Below are 17140 nucleotides of genomic sequence, written 5' to 3' on the forward strand. Positions count from 1 at the left end.
GAATCATCAAAAGAAAAGAAATAATGTTAAAATAGAGCATTATGGAGAATGACATGTACATAACAGTATCATACACATTTAGACTATTTGCATGCGCGAATAGTGTGTCTATTCAGCGAAATGTAGCTGCAATACATGTACAAACGACTGAATCATAAGAAAAGCTCCTTACAGCACAATTTACTTAATATTTTAATGATTAACGTCAGTCTGTAGTAAAAGTGTTCTTACATTCTTCATTTTTTGAAATATGTTCAATTATTGAAAATATAAAATAAAGTGAAAATTTTATTTTCCTGTTTAAATTTTGAATCCGGTGATAGATGCATCACGGCAATATAGACAATTCATTTTCCTATCACCACTGTTTGGTGGTGGAGCTAGGGTTTACTATATGAACTTACTTAAAAATTATTCTTCCTTCTAAAGGTGTTAAACTTAGATATTATTATTTCTGTAACAATATGGAAACTTATTTCAATAATAGGGCTATGTAGTCCCACTCATAAATGAATCTACCTGACATATATGAAGACTTTTGAAAGCGTTTAAATATGGTCAAAATAGGGTGGGACAAATTTCCTGTTTACCATTTTGCTTTTGGCAAATGTCCAGCAGTCCCCTTTTTCACCGGTTGGTACAGTGGGGAGGGAGCAAAGGCAAATGACCTTGGGGAAAATGTCTAGATCCCTTCTAAAACATATCGATAAAGGGGTAAAGTTATAGATTCATAAATGCTTTGACAAAAGGTACCCTGTATACATCGTTGTGTTATGTTCTGGTGAAAGTAATCGAATATTTGACATGTTCTAATTAAGAATAATGCAATAAACGATATTTGTATGCTTAATTGGCTGCTTGTTGATTCTACTAGTACCTAAATACTTTTACAACGGTCGTTAAACCTAGATATTAAATGTACATCGGCTCCGCCTTGTTTTTAGCGCCCCTCATCGGCACTGGCTCCTTGTCTTATGTAAAATGTGTGCAGACGAATGAAAACCGCCAGGAATCTACATAACTAATTTTTAATAAAGTATGCCTTTCAAATAACGGTATTATTGTTAGGATGGACCGAGGGTGAAATGCCAAATAAAAAAAGCACTATCTTTATTTTTACATTCAACCTGGTGTAAAGTATGTCACTATTTATTTATAAAACAAAACTATATAAATATAACTATTCATTGACAAATACCTGTAATTTCTGTGTATTGTTCAGGTTAAATATATATATATCTTCTTCTTTTTCTATTTTATCTATTCTATATCAATTTCTATCTGTCTTCTTAAGTTAGATCAAATTTCCTACAACAGCTGATGACCATTTGAAATTCGGACTATTTATATGGATGTTTTTGTTTACATTGTGATGTCATCCAAAATCAGGTTTTCCCGTAAAAACTGGATCGCCCTCCAGAATTCTGGGAAACAGAATGGCGGACATTCATAACGTTGTTGCAGGAACAACTTTATACAATTAATACAAGATAATACATAAATGATTCAAATAGTAATTATGGATATTGGAAAAATACAGGTAAGAAATTTTACTTTTTACATATTTTACCTTGAATATAATTTACATTTATGAATATTTAAACAGTGTTAATCTTAATAACAATATATTTACTTATCAGAATATTTTAAAAAGAATCAGTCTTATGCAACTAACAATACAGTAATACACATATAACAGTAATGTTTTTTTTTTCTTTTTGTACTACTTAAGTGTCAATATAATTCCTGCAATATTTGCACTATTTAAAGTGTACATAATTGTGAATGTTATAAATACTTTTACCAATACTATAATAATAAAAGTATAAAAACTCATTAATGTTAAATGTTATGTTGATCCTTTAGTCTGAAGATTTGTTATCTGAACTCGAACAATCTGTTTTCCTTATTACATCAGTTTTCCTTTAATATCTGTTTTCTATTTTATATTTATTTTAGGACTTCTCAAGGAAATAACTAGCAACATTATGTAAGCGATAATACTTTATTCCAGGTCAACACTTCAACATACAAACAAGTTACACCAAAGGGTATTGAACAAAATTGTATATCAATCATATTAATAAGTGGCAGAAAAGGCCGCATGATATCAGGCCCACTGACTGACGAGCAAGCAAGCGCATGTTTTCAATAAATTGATTAAAATAGCAACTGCGGACTTGTGAAACTAGGAATTACGCTACGTAGTAATGGGCAAAACCTAGTTCACACTGTAAACTGACCTATCCGTTAACCGACATAGCGGTAACACACTTTAAATCGACACAGCTGTTAACACACTATAACCGACCTAGCGGTTAACACAGTTTAACCGACCTAGCGGTTAACACACTTTAAACCGACCTAGCGGTTAACACTTTAAACCGACCTAGCGGTTAACACACTTTAAACCGACCTAGCGGTTAACACACTTTAACCGACCTAGCGGTTAACACACTTTAACCGACCTAGCGGTTAACACAATTTAACTGACCTAGCGGTTAACACACTAAAGTGTTAACAGAGCTAGCTGTTAGTATCACTTTAACAACAGACAAGCAACCAATGGTTCGATATACTGTCAACCGACCTAGCAGAATACATCACAACAACATACAACCGTAGAAAAAGTTGTCACACTTAAAACTGCCATAGTAGCATACATCTCTCCTGCTATGAAACTAACCCGTGTGTTGTAAAATTATCCCCGTTTAGTTGTATTATGACAATAACATACACATTATTAACAAAAATGTTAATCGGATTTAGGCAAAAGCAGTTAGGATAATTTAAGGGTGCAGACGACAACCCAAAATACGTAAGGAGCATTGTGACCATAGTCACCCATAGTACAGCAAGTTGAAATCTACAAGATCTCAATTATCACTGCAAAAACTGCCTTATCCACTCAAATGTTTGATTTAGGTAAATAACTCCTGGCAAATTTAGCATGTACATGTAGACGCCAAAACTTAAACTACTTAAGGAGCATTGTGACCACAGCCACCCAAGTTACCAAGGACAAGGAGCATTGCGACCGTAGTCACCCGTAGTATACTAAAGTTAAAATCTACAAGATTCAACGTATCAATGAGATGAAATTAGGCTTGAATTGGATAACTGATGGTAAATACACATGCTTACTCTATGTCAGTTGGAGATCCTTATCAGTGCGACAGAATCCTAAATTAATGTATATAATAGTTTACTTAATCTTAAAAGTTAAATCATTGCATTTATCTTTTCATTTTCTACTCAATACATTCAGAGGTAACAACAGAATCATAAGAAATAATGTTTCCAATTATATATAGAACTGAAACTTCGTAAAACATTTTTCCAGGAAAAGGATAAATATCAGAATGATTTCATATTCAAATCAGTAACTTTTTTTTTTATAAAGAAGAATAGCATATTTGGCTACAGCCAATCTAACATGGTCCTAAAACATAAATATGTAAAAGTCCATCCAAAATATGTAACATAGACGGTAATGTGAATGACATGAATCAGAATAACTTATTATGAACAAGTTAGTTCTTCGTGGCATAAACAGTAAATAGTGCAATGAACAGAGATTAAGCAAAATAAAATCATGTACAAGTTTTATTTGTAATCCGCGCACAAAAACCCTAAAAACGCTTTGAGAGAAAAGTACGGGAAAGCGTTGGATTACATGACCTGGCTGACTATGCAATTTATATAACATAAAAAGTACATCAGTTGAATTTAGGAAACATTGATTACTCAAAGTTCATACTGCCCAAAGTTCATTGCACTATTTATGCAACTTTCAACATGTAAAAACAAAATATAGCTAATTCAAACAATATAATCAGTATAATTGCAACTGAACATCCCCGAAATGAAGCATGGAATAATATTGTCACTGCTGAAAAAGTATTTTATGTTTATGTGAAGACCATTACTGAGACATCCCTTGATTAATTGTTCTTCGATATTAAGGAGCTGACCGCTTCTTGGTTTCCATTTGCGTAAGTCTATTGATAAAACTACATTTGAACAAACATCTTTCCAGTCTCGGCTTAATTACTTATATTACTTATATTAGTGTTTTCTGTTACACATGTTAGTGTTACAAGTTATTAAAACACTTTTGCAAACAATAAGTAATACATATTACTATAAGAGAGTATATTTATATTTCTCCTCTTGCTATTGTAATATTGTCATCTTACTCACTGTCCTGTCATGACATACTAAGCTAATGTCCTGGTAAGTGCCACTGCAGCTGATATTTCTTGAACAATTCCTTTTGTATGTCTCCTAGTTTTGTTACAGGCAATTACTGTTTGTTTGTGACAAGGCCTGTCCCAATAGACAAGGTGTGTCTAATTTGTATATAAGTTTTAGGATTCCAGCGTTTGTGAATTTTCCTGCTTTGTGAAATTGTGATGGATCAAATGGAAAGTTCATGTTAAAACAATTATTGTGACATTTGTAGCTGTTGTTAATTAAAGTCATTCTAGTTTCTAAACTTGTTGCTTTCAAGTTTCTATTCCACATTCCCAGAGGCTTTGGATAAATTTGATTTATACAATCCACTTGACTAGCTTAGTAATTTAGCTTGTATGTATATCCGTGTTAAACAGGCATCACGTAATGGTTTTAAATATTGTTTGTACTCCTTCCATTTGTGCTTGGTATACCATTTGTGCGTGGTATATTGTCCATTTTTATTTACTGACTGTTCACAACTTTCCTTCCTTACTGCATAAACAGCCTGAAAATATATAAAACTCCACCGGCAGTATACTGCAAAATACATGGATATTAAACATTGTAAATAACAAAATATGTCACCATACATGTACCAGCTACTCTACTAAAAACAAACTTGTTAAACTGATCTCGAATAATTTAAACTATGCTCCATACTATACAGAGACATGTAACTGCCAAACACCTGCAATCCCGAACCATTTAAAACAGATCAATTTTGCATCTTTTTTTTTATATATATATAATATTATAGGTTGCAAATGGTGACCTACTAGATATTCACTGACATGTACCACTAACAATATGACAAGTAAATGGCATGGCACCTAAATGGGAGTGGCGGGTGGGATTTTGAAACCATTTCATTTTCTGTTGGTTGTACACATGCCGACTATTGACTGACCAGTGGTCACACACTAATGATTACTGTATACGGAAAATGCCGAGTGTATCCAAATACCAAATTTAATTTGGTAACCTTGGATACACACCAAGCTTGATGCGCCAAAATAAATGTTATTATTTAATATTAATAAAATAATAAGTCTTATTTTAGGACTTCTCAAGGAAATAACTAGCAACATTATGTAAGCGATAATACTTTATTCCAGGTCAACACTTCAACATACAAACAAGTTACACCAAAGGGTATTGAACAAAATTGTATATCAATCATATTAATAAGTGGCAGAAAAGGCCGCATGATATCAGGCCCACTGACTGACGAGCAAGCAAGCGCATGTTTTCAATAAATTGATTAAAATAGCAACTGCGGACTTGTGAAACTAGGAATTACGCTACGTAGTAATGGGCAAAACCTAGTTCACACTGTAAACTGACCTATCCGTTAACCGACATAGCGGTAACACACTTTAAATCGACACAGCTGTTAACACACTATAACCGACCTAGCGGTTAACACAGTTTAACCGACCTAGCGGTTAACACACTTTAAACCGACCTAGCGGTTAACACTTTAAACCGACCTAGCGGTTAACACACTTTAAACCGACCTAGCGGTTAACACACTTTAACCGACCTAGCGGTTAACACACTTTAACCGACCTAGCGGTTAACACAATTTAACTGACCTAGCGGTTAACACACTAAAGTGTTAACAGAGCTAGCTGTTAGTATCACTTTAACAACAGACAAGCAACCAATGGTTCGATATACTGTCAACCGACCTAGCAGAATACATCACAACAACAACAACATACAACCACCAAAAGATTGTAACATTAAATCTGACCTATATTTTACAAGAGCATGCGCCTGCCTGCTCGCCCAGTCATAGAATTTTCCGCCACAATAAATTTGAAAAATTTATTCCCCCAAAATTCTAATGACTTACTACAAACCTAATCAAAGTTGTCTTAGAAACTTGCAGCCTTTGACAACTTCTGTTTATTTCAAAATTAATGATGATGACTATGACATCTTTTATCCTGCTTTATCAGGCTCTTGCCTTCAGGACAAAGTCAGCTATGTTGCCCAATTACTTGATCCTGTACTAACTGTATTCATACTGATACCCATTTTTTATTATTATTATTATTATTATTATTAATGATACTTATGGATGTTCTAACCGACATAATGACAAAATATAAATTGTCTAATGCACAAATTAGGCCTTGAATGATATTTCGTGCGCTCTATTTCTGATGTAAACTTTGTGTTATTGTTTCTTTTTCATACAGTTAAATTTTTCATACAAACAGTTAAAATTAAAGTAAAGCAATGATTCAATAATTTCTTTTAATTAAAGCCCTTTAATCACATCCAATTTATATATTTACCATTAATGGTGAAACAGTTTCTGTTTCAATTGTAACACGATAATGTGGAATTCAAGCTCCGACCTGTCACTACTACAAAATTTATATTACAATCATTGCCCTATTTATTTTTATTTTTTCAATTTATTTTTAAACCAAACTGAATCATGGAAGATTTTTGTTACTGTTTTTGCTGTTATTGTTTTCTTTTTGTTATTTATAAATTATAGACTCATCGCATAAAAGACAAATTGAAAATATCAAAAACAGACAGACTGTTTGTCATGCAAATTCGCAAGATTGTCACACTTAAAACTTTCACATAACGAACCTTACTCTTAGAATAATACTTTTGTTTAGTTACTAACATTTCTTATTATTGTACGCTAGATTATTTGTGACTGCCAACCTAAATATGTATGTATATTAAATGCTAAAATTGTTTTTAATTGCTTAACTATAATCTGTTTTGGGATTTTATGTTTGCAACATTGGACTAATGAATTTACGGTTTCCTCCATATCCCTTAAATTTACCTGTTTCAAAACATTATATATTATTTAAGCTGCGATCATGAGACCACAGGCACAGGGACCAGTTCTTTGCCCAATCATCCCCATTAAATGTGAATCAGGCTTAAAAGTTCGCACATGAAACACATTGATTTTGCCTGTAATAGTACCATTGTCTTGCAATATAAAACTTGGTGTTGGTACCATATTAAATACAGAAATTTGTAATACATAAGTTAGAAGTTGAGCATTTTCGCACTGTAATAAAAATTGAACAGACTTTTTACAATATGTGGTTATGCAGAGTGTATTTCCTTAATAAGCAAATTTGTTATTATTCAGTTATCCTGCTTATATAGAGTGTAGAAGTGCAGTATACATACTAAAGCTAATTTGTAACATGACAAGGTAAATAGAAACTGAACTGGGTGACTGCATGATTAAACCATGCCATCCAATTTAGCAGAGATAATATTATATGCTAGATGTAAAAGTATCTACAAAAGAAACATTAGAACCAAGTGATCATGCTAAATATTTATTAATTAAGAGAATATGCTTAATAACTGCCGACAAAATTACTGCCTGTACGAAATTACCATCCCTTCCTCCTATGAAGACCGATTGAAACGACTGAAGTGTACAAATACTGACCTCAAATAAAATTTATCTATATATTCAATTAACATACACAAAATTAAATTATTCAGCCATAAAATTACATGGATTTCTTTCAAGGCAAGTACTTATCTGCCAGATTATTGTAGTGGATAATCGTGTCGGAATGCTATGCTCATTTATAAGTTAACAAAATTGTGTAATTGATAATAATGTTGTTATACGATATAGTCTTTGTAACTTTCCCCATGTGAAATTATATTTGTATAAGCAGCTAAATTCTCCCCCAGAATTCTCTATCACTGATCTTACTAAAGGCCTAGGACATGCTAGTCCCAGTAATTGTACTCAGGCCTTGAATATTGTTATATATATATATTATTATTACTTTTTTGACTGGTAAATATTCAACGTAAAATATCAGAATGTAAAATCGACCTACCCGAGGTCTCATTATTTAGACTAATAAGGACACGCAGGATGTCTATTAAATTAAAATGCAAGGCAGTAAACAAATGGCAAATTAAAAACTTCAATAATGACATTTACCTCAGATCGTTGTGCCTTAATTCTGACCACAGACAGAGTACTGTGATAGGCGGCATTAATATCATTGATCACAAGTGTTTTGTTTCTTTTTACAATACATGTACAGTATCTCCATACAAACATTCTTTCAGACTCTACGAGTATAAAATTAACAATTACTTAAATGAATTAAATCCATATAATTTTCCTGGCAATTACCCTATTACGTAAGTTCATTAAACCAAGTTTTTTAATACTTCTATCCTGGCCTAAACATGAGTATTGAAACCGTAGTTATCTTTCCTATGTAGTAAAGTAAACAACAACAATTTCCGAGTACAAACAATTTGTAATCCATACAACATTTAATTTAGATAGACAATAGCCCGACCTGATAGGAAAACATGTCTATCTAATGATATAATCCATACCTATCCCACATAATAACAATAATCTATATTTTCTAACAGGCATTTACCAACGAGACTTCGCGTGTTTATCTGACTAGCAAATTTTCGGATAGACATAATCGGACAGCACGACTAAAACGACAACTTAGCGAATTTCCTCGGACACGTACATTTACATTTATGATTTAAGAGAATACATTTTGTCTAAGTAGTTGGTTGCACGTAGAATGATTCTAATGAATGACGTGTGTCACCAATGTAATTAATTTTATTACGAGTATACGACCACCGAGAAATTATTGGTTCCCGAGAAAATACGAAACAACATTCATTATTTCTACTAGGTTACAAGTGGCACCAAACTTGTACTTCAAATGTATGTTTTATACAGCTGCAATATTCTTAACAATGTTAATGCTAGATGCCATGCCATTTTCATAAACTCAATTGTGATTTCACGAGTGCGAACAAACAAAAATTTCGAGGATAAAAATTACCTTTGAAATCCTGGTTTTCGCCGCCAATATCCATTATTACGATAATTGACAGCATTTTGTAACAATGCCAGACCAAGCTAAGCATTCTACTTGAAGCAAAATAACGATGTTGACAGATATATTTTGAAACCATTTCATTTTCTGTTGGTTGTACACATGCCGACTATTGACTGACCAGTGGTCACACACTAATGATTACTGTATACGGAAAATGCCGAGTGTATCCAAATACCAAATTTAATTTGGTAACCTTGGATACACACCAAGCTTGATGCGCCAAAATAAATGTTATTATTTAATATTAATAAAATAATAAGTCTTATTAACAATTGTTATAATTTCATATTCATATCCATCATTTTCTAAAACTTCTTTGTCAATTTTTTTCACATAGTATTTTTTTTCTGTTTCTTCTTTTTTCTTTCATTTTCTGGACTTGCTCAATGTCAATCATCGCTTCGACCGCTTTCACTTCGATTTCTGTATATAAAAACAAAGACAAATATCAAACAGGGAATGCCACGTACCAAAATCGCAGCCTCCCCAAAACGAAACCTACAGCACGCAGACGTGCACACCACAAACACACACACAAAGCCAACACACGAGGACAAAACGAACAAACAAAAGAACACACACACATACACGCGCGCACACCGCCTTGGAACGGTCAGTGGCAAAAACACCACTGGGGAGCTTAAACCGGTTTATGGTGCGCACTCAACCTCACTCTTACCCCCACCATGTTCCAAAGACACGGGACAGTGTAAATAAAAGTAATCCCCTCCAGGTGAATCTCTAACATACGTAATGGAAACAAAAAGGCATGGCAAGTAAAACACAAAAATGCTCGTGTATAAAAATATAAAAAGCAAACCTTTAGAACCAAAAACACATGTACTCAATGCCTTTTCAGAAGACAGAGCAACAAGAGAAATACCCTTAAGGGCCCAACGAAACAGGCCAGAAGACAAATATCAAAACAGTTCAGTCCTGGTAGGATTTAAAAACTGCTTATCATAGTGTCCTCCCCCTCTTCCGTCAGACACAATCAAAGAGGGAAGCGTAGTGTCCAACTGTAAACGGGTTGAACACTAAACATGTGGTATATCTCAAAACAGTTGGGTCGTAACCTCTTTTAATAAAACATTTTATAATTTTACCAAATACATTTGAAATTTCCATGACCCAAGATCTTACGAAGTTTGTAAACCACATCCCAATAAAAAACGGGTTTAGAAAAACCTTCTCGCAGAAGTGTCTTTAAATTACTATTGAATTTTAAAACTAAATCAGAATTACGATAGTAAAATTTAGCAAAATATTTACGCAATTTGTAATAACGGTAGCCTTGCTGAAGAAGTTTACTTGTAATGTATAGATAACGTTCTTAGGCGCTTTATCTTTAATAGTTCTTTCCTCTGTTTTCTTATGTTCATCTTTTTTTCTTTTCATACCTTATTTTTGTTTTATCTCCTATTTCTTTCTGTCTTTCTTATTCTTATCCTTCTTTTCCTCCTCTTTTTGTCTTTCATCCTTTTTCTTACTTTCTTTCTCATTTGTGTCCTTTTAATCCCCCTCTCTCATTATTTCTGCCTGCTTTTTTCTGTCTCTCTTTCTCTTCTTTTTCCTTTCTGTCATTTTCCTCTTTCATTAATTTTTGATTTTCCTTCTCCTTTTTCTATTTCTCTTCTTCCTTTTCTGTAACTCCTCTTTTTCCTTATTTCTTTCTCTTGCCTCTCCTTCTTTTCTCTTTCGCCACGCTCCTTTCTTTCTTTGTCTTTTTTATTTTTTTCCTTCTTTTCTTTTCTTTTTCTCTTTTTCCTTCTTTTCTTTCTCCTGTTTCTCTTTCATTTCTTTCTCCTCTTTTTTCTGACTTTCTTTCTCTTCTTTCTCTTTCCATTCCTTTCCCTCTTTTTCCTTCCTTTCTTTTACTTTTCCTTCTTTTTCTTCCTTTTGTTTCCTTTCATTATTTTCTCTCTCTTTCTTTTGTCTTTCTTTCTCCATTTTTGTTCTTCTCTCTCCATTCTCTCTTTTTCTATTTTTCCTTCTTTTTCTGGTCTGCTTTTCTTTTCTGTTCCTCTTTCTTCTCTTCAAATTCATCCAACTCATACATTTTCACCTCTTTTAAATAACTCTCTTCTTGAAAACTTTCAAACTCTTAATTCTAAATATTTCTCTACCTTCATCACCGCTCTCTTCACTGTCACTACTATCACTACTGCTACTACTAAAAGTCCTTGTTCTTTCTTTCCTCCTTTCTGGTAAAACCGGTCTTGTCCCCTTCCTTGCTGTTATCAACTCATTCATATTTACACATAACTTGTTTTCTGTCTCTGCTGTGCCACCCTTATCACCTGTCATCTGGTTAAACATACAAAAATCTGTCTTCTTTGCCCTACATTGGTGAGGATTATCATTCCGTCTAAAAATCTTCATGCATAACGTACATTTAAAACTTTAAATGAGCCATGCAAGGCTTTCTGGCTGGAAAGTATAGATCTTCACAATGCTTTCCGTCCGTCCGTCATTCCGTTCTTCCGTCTGCAATTTTATGTCCGGTCCATAACTCTGTCATTTATCAAGGGTTGTTAATATTACTTGGCACACATGTTCCCGATGATGAGAAGGCTAGTCATGCGCTTTGGACCCCTAGCTCAAAGGTGAATGTCACAATTGGATGTCAAATGTCAACAGGGCTTTTTTCCTGTCCGGTCCATAACTCTGCCAACCATTTAAAGATTTTAATATTACTTGGCACTAATGTACCCCATAATAACGCGATGTGTCACACACAACTTTCGGACCCCTAGCCCCAAGGTCAAGGTTATACTTCGTAATCAAATATTAACATGACATAAACAGGGTCTATTTCGTGTCCGGTCCAGAACTCTACCATCCATCAAGGGATTATAATATTACTTGGCATAAATGTTACCCATGATGAGACGTGTCATGCGCAACACCAAGAACCCTAGCTGAAAGGTCATTGTCATACTTGGAGTTCAAAGGTCAAATTCAAGAATGACTCAAAGGATCAAAGGTCAATAGCGTTTTTTTCCTGTCCGGTCTATAACTCTGTCATGCAAAACAGGATTTAAATATTAGTTGGCACAAACGTTCCCTATGATAAGATGATTTGTCATGCGCAACACCCAGACCCCAAACTCAATGGTCAAGTTCACACTTGGAGGTCAAAGGTCAAATTCAAGAATGACTTTATCCGGAGCATTTTTTCTTCATGCACGGAGGGATTTGATGTAACTTGGCACAAATATTCACCACCATGAGGCACCCTTGTTTCAAGAACTATTTCCCTTTGTTGTCACTATAAAAAGCTTATATTTTAACTTTTTATAACTGGCCATAGGGAAAAGTTGAGACCACTTTTCTGTGGTACAACATGCATGTCACATCCAATTTGTAGGTGTATTTTGACCAATCTATACCTGGTAAGGAGTTTTGTGTGGACTTACATTATATAGAATTATTATTATTATCATTATTAGGATTAGCTTCTCTTTGTTGTTACTATAAATACTTTATTATATAACTATTCTTATAATTGACCAAACAATTCAATATGCAAATACAGGTACTAGTGTAAAGAAATTTGCTATGACGGGTGTATATTGTGACATTCTGGCACTCCTGTTTATATTTATAGATGTCATACGACAATCAACAACTGTAGGTTTTTGTATATGCAAATTTTAATCCAAGCGTTATGTTATAACATGTTGTATGAATAGTACAATATTGTTTATACATCATTGACAGATATCAGATCATTATTTTACACTGCAGTAGAGAATATTAGATGCCTTCTAGTAGGGAACTTTGTATTGTGTGGAAAAATCTCATTCACTTGTTTATTCTGTTGAGTTAAACATGGTTTCAGGTATGAGAGCCTGTATTTAAACATCCTATTTATATTTTTATTTTAGTAGCATTGTTAATAACTCATATAATGAATTACAAACAAATCACTACTTGACATCTAACCTCCAAAACACTGATTCAGATCCTTGAAATTAAATTCCCTTTATCCAGTGTTTTCGCTAAAATATTCATTTGAAAATCCTGAATCAACTTAGTTCGCTTGGTTTACTTGAGTATTTTGAGGAATTGTTATAAGAAATAAGATAAATCAAGTTTTTCTTTTATGTTCCATAATGAAAATAAAACAATTTTATAGTCTCAAACAATGTGTAGTTTCTGTAAAAGCCTGGAGTTGTTTGTTATCCATGTCTGTAAACCAATTCATGTCTGAAACAAGTCAAATGGTTTATCGCGGCCAGAAATTTGTACAAACCGGACAGAAGTTGCGAAATTGTCATTTGTACAGGAAAGAAGCGTTTACCATAATGTCCAGTACTGGACAGGTATAGTGACCATGCACGGACACAGCCAATTTTCTCAGAGGGGGTCCGATCCCATGTCGGGGTCGTATGTAGCAGCAGCCGCATATACTTTACATGCAGTCCTAATGTTGCCTTTTTCGAAAAACATTTTCTTTCCTTCTTGTCTTTTTCCTTTTTAAAAAATTTTCCAGAGGGGGTCCGGACCCCCGGTCCCCACCCCCCACCCCCCCTTTTGATCCGCGCATGGTGACATATCACGCTTTCTGTTTATGCAGGTAAACTTGTGTTTGGTTAAATTTCAACAGAGCACAATTGTCTGAACAGTGTACAAACTCATTACTGGTTTTTTCAGGCAAGGGTGGAAAAAAGTGGTAGAAAATGAAAGCAGTAACATTTTAATTAAAAAAAAATTAACAATTAGACAAACATTTCCAACATCTTTGGACGGTTCAAAAATCCCATGTTAAACATACGATAAAGCCCGAAACGCGTGAAAATGTTCCGAATGTAAATCGTGGGCGAGTCTACTTACTTATTACTTGAGGATGAAAAAAAAACGTGTTTTTTAAATGTTGCTCTTAAACAATGGTGGCGGTTGAACTACTAAAAGTACAACAACAGTTAATTCACAACAAATCGTACGGTATGTTTTATAATCAGTAGAAGCTAGTCGTATTTACGCTTATGAGACCTGTTTCACCCAAAAGTAAAGAATTCACAGGTCCATCATGAAATATTTTCCCCAGCACGTATATACTTGTCCTATTCAAAATGATCGCGATCAATAAAAAGTAAAAAACATAAATTGAAGCGCACATTATCATTTTTAGTATTTGTTTAATTAAAAATAGTTAATTGCGGAAGGAAATAGAACAATAAATATTCAAAAAAAGTTACATGTTTTACATTCTGCACCACTTTACACTGGACGTGTACATCATTCAGTAGATGTAAAAAAATATGCAGAAAAAAAAAATGAGATGAATCAGGAAGTGGTAATTTTGTTCTTGAAGATAGTGCAAATACGGTAAAACTTTAATCTCAGATCTTAACTAAAAAGGGGCATACGTGATATATTGGTGCCAGATTTATGGACATTATGTCATATGATGTGGGTGATGATGTGGAACAACTACTTAAAGTTTGAATCCCATGCAATAATAACAGAGATAAAGTGAAACTGCATCAAAACCAACACCACTCCCAGGCAGCCAGGATTTTAACGGCAGGATGTTCGTAGAAGGTCACTTATGGAACATTGCTTGAAATTATTTTGAAATTCGGCCAGTAGTTTTAGAGGAAAGATTTTCAAAGTTAACAAATAACCAGATAGAAAACTAGCCCCGTTCCAAAAGAAAAGTAGCCCTGCACCTGCTGGTCATGTTCTGTTATGAAAAAAAAAAAGAATGATCTGAAGGAATTCAGTAAAGGATATCCCAAGGAACATCATTGTAAAATTATTTCAAAATCAAGCCAGTGGTTTCTGACAAGATTTTATATTTTTCATACAGCCATATAGCAAAAACTAGCCCTACCCCGTGGTGGCCAGGTGTTTGAAGGAAACAGAATTATCTGAAAGATTTTGGTAGATGTGGAACATTGCTGTGGAAATATTTTGAAATACAGCAAGTTGCTTCAGAAATAAGAGAAGAAGAGTTTCAAAGTGTTCAACATAATTAGTCCTGCCCCCTTGCGTTTACATAACAAATATCTGAAGAAATTTTTGTAAAGGGTCACCCAAGAAACATTTGTATGAAATTATTTCAAAATCAGGCAGGCAGTTTCTGCGGAGAAGATTTTTTTTTTTTTTTTTGGATGCGATGGCAATCAGAAAAATAATAACCTAGATTTGAAGCACAATAAGCCTCCTTAAAATGCATGTAAAATAATTCAAAATATTTTCAGAAAAATCTTACATTTTAATAAGGATACACTGATTGCAACAATATCTTTATTTGGCCAACAACATAGCACACAGGTTGCTGAAAACGAAAAGAGTTACCAAGTTTTATATGCATTTATTTCTCTGAAAAATGAATTTACAGCTCAATAAATTGGTGTTAAATTTCATGATAGTTAAGTAACTTTTCAATTTGTTCATTTTCTTTCATGTAATTGGTTATCAAATTATTGGGTATTTTCTGTTGAAATGTATTTGAAACAATCTGATGACTAAAAATGATAATTATGTCACACACCACACAGTGGTGTGGGAGACATATTGATTTACTCCGGTATGTGTGTCTGTGTGTCTGTCAATCTGTCTGTCTGTCTGTAGTTAAGTAACTTTTCAATTTGTTCACTTTCTTTCATGTAAGTGGTTATCAAATTATTGGGTATTTTCTGTTGGAATGTATTTGAAACAATCTGATGACCTAAAATGATAATTATGTCTCCCACCATACAGTGGTGTGGGAGACATATTAATTTACTCCAGTCTGTGTGTCTGTGTGTCTGTCAGTCTGTCTGTCTGTCTGTCTGTCACAAATCTTTTCCGCACTCTAAGTCAAACATTTCTCATCAGATCTTCACCAAACTTAAACAAAATGTGTTTGACCATAAGACCTCGGCTAAGTTCGATAACTAGCCAAATCGCTCCATATTGGAGTTATGGCCCTTAAATTACCGAAAATCGGCCTTTTTTCTCTTGTCCGCACTCTAAGTCGAACATTTCTCATCCGACCTTCATAAAACTTGAACAAAATGAGTTTGACCATAAGACCTTAGCCAAGTTCGATAACGAGCCAAATCGGTCCAGGCATTTTGGAGTTCTGGCCCTTGAATTACAGAAAAAACGACCTTTTTACTCTTTTCCGCCCTTTTAGTCAAACATTTCTCATCCGATCATCACCAAACTTGGACAAAATGTGTTTGACCATAAGTCCTCGGTCAAGTTCGATAACTTTCCAAATTGGACGAGCACTTTGGAATAATGGCCCTTGAATTACCAAAAATCGGCCTTTTTACTCTTGTCCGCGCTAAAAGTTTCTCATTTGATCTTCACCAAAGTTTAACCAAATGTTTTTGACTATAACTCAAAGGCCAAGTTCATTAACTAGCCAAATTGCCCGAGGCGTTTCATAATTATAACCCTTGAATTACCCAAAATCAGCCTTTTTACTTTTCAAAGGTATATTTGTATTGAGTAAACAGTATATAAATACTGACTTGCTATTTAGATGATTAGGCAGCTGTGGGAGACATGCGCTTTTCTCAAAAGCAGCTCTAGTTATATGAATAATTATATAATATAAGTATTTTCAACCGGTTCTTACAGATTGACCAGAAAGAGACTTTATGATACCCTTTCTAGCAAAATTCATAACTCACGTGAAGTCGTTGAAAGGTTCTTTTCTAGCTTAAGCTGTGGCAGCTCTTAAGTGCAATCAAACTTTCTTACAATAACTGAAAAAGAAGTATTTACTTTATAAATAAATTTGGAAACATAATGCTATGCGAACTTTCTGTAACCTCAGAGGCTATGGCCCCGCTCTCCCTAGGAAGTATGTACCTATACACTGATTTTGCGAAGCAGCGCCCCTGACTGCTTGGACACGACTGCCCGAGGACAAATAACTAGGCCAATACGAAATCGCTTCATTAATGAAAATATTATTATTCAACTTTCGACTGTTGGCGGTTACACCATAAGAATTCTGTGAGTTACCTTATGGCAGCTATGCACGT

At 34.0% G+C, this 17140-nt stretch overlaps 1 protein-coding gene and 1 long non-coding RNA gene across 2 annotated transcripts in view; one reads left to right on the forward strand and one right to left on the reverse strand.

Moving 5' to 3' along the window:
* Positions 1-17140, forward strand: part of LOC123531960 (uncharacterized) — a 142294-nt gene that overhangs the window by 107515 nt on the left and 17639 nt on the right. The gene's annotated exons all lie outside the window — the stretch shown is intronic.
* LOC128546651 (uncharacterized) lies at positions 1987-8363 on the reverse strand. The gene is made up of 2 exons (XR_008366126.1): positions 2417-8363; positions 1987-2311 (listed from the first exon to the last, which is right to left on the reverse strand). It is a non-coding gene; the product is annotated as an uncharacterized LOC128546651 (long non-coding RNA).

This window comes from Mercenaria mercenaria, chromosome 11, assembly GCF_021730395.1.
Source record: "Mercenaria mercenaria strain notata chromosome 11, MADL_Memer_1, whole genome shotgun sequence".
NCBI classification, from domain to species: Eukaryota; Metazoa; Mollusca; class Bivalvia; order Venerida; family Veneridae; genus Mercenaria; species Mercenaria mercenaria.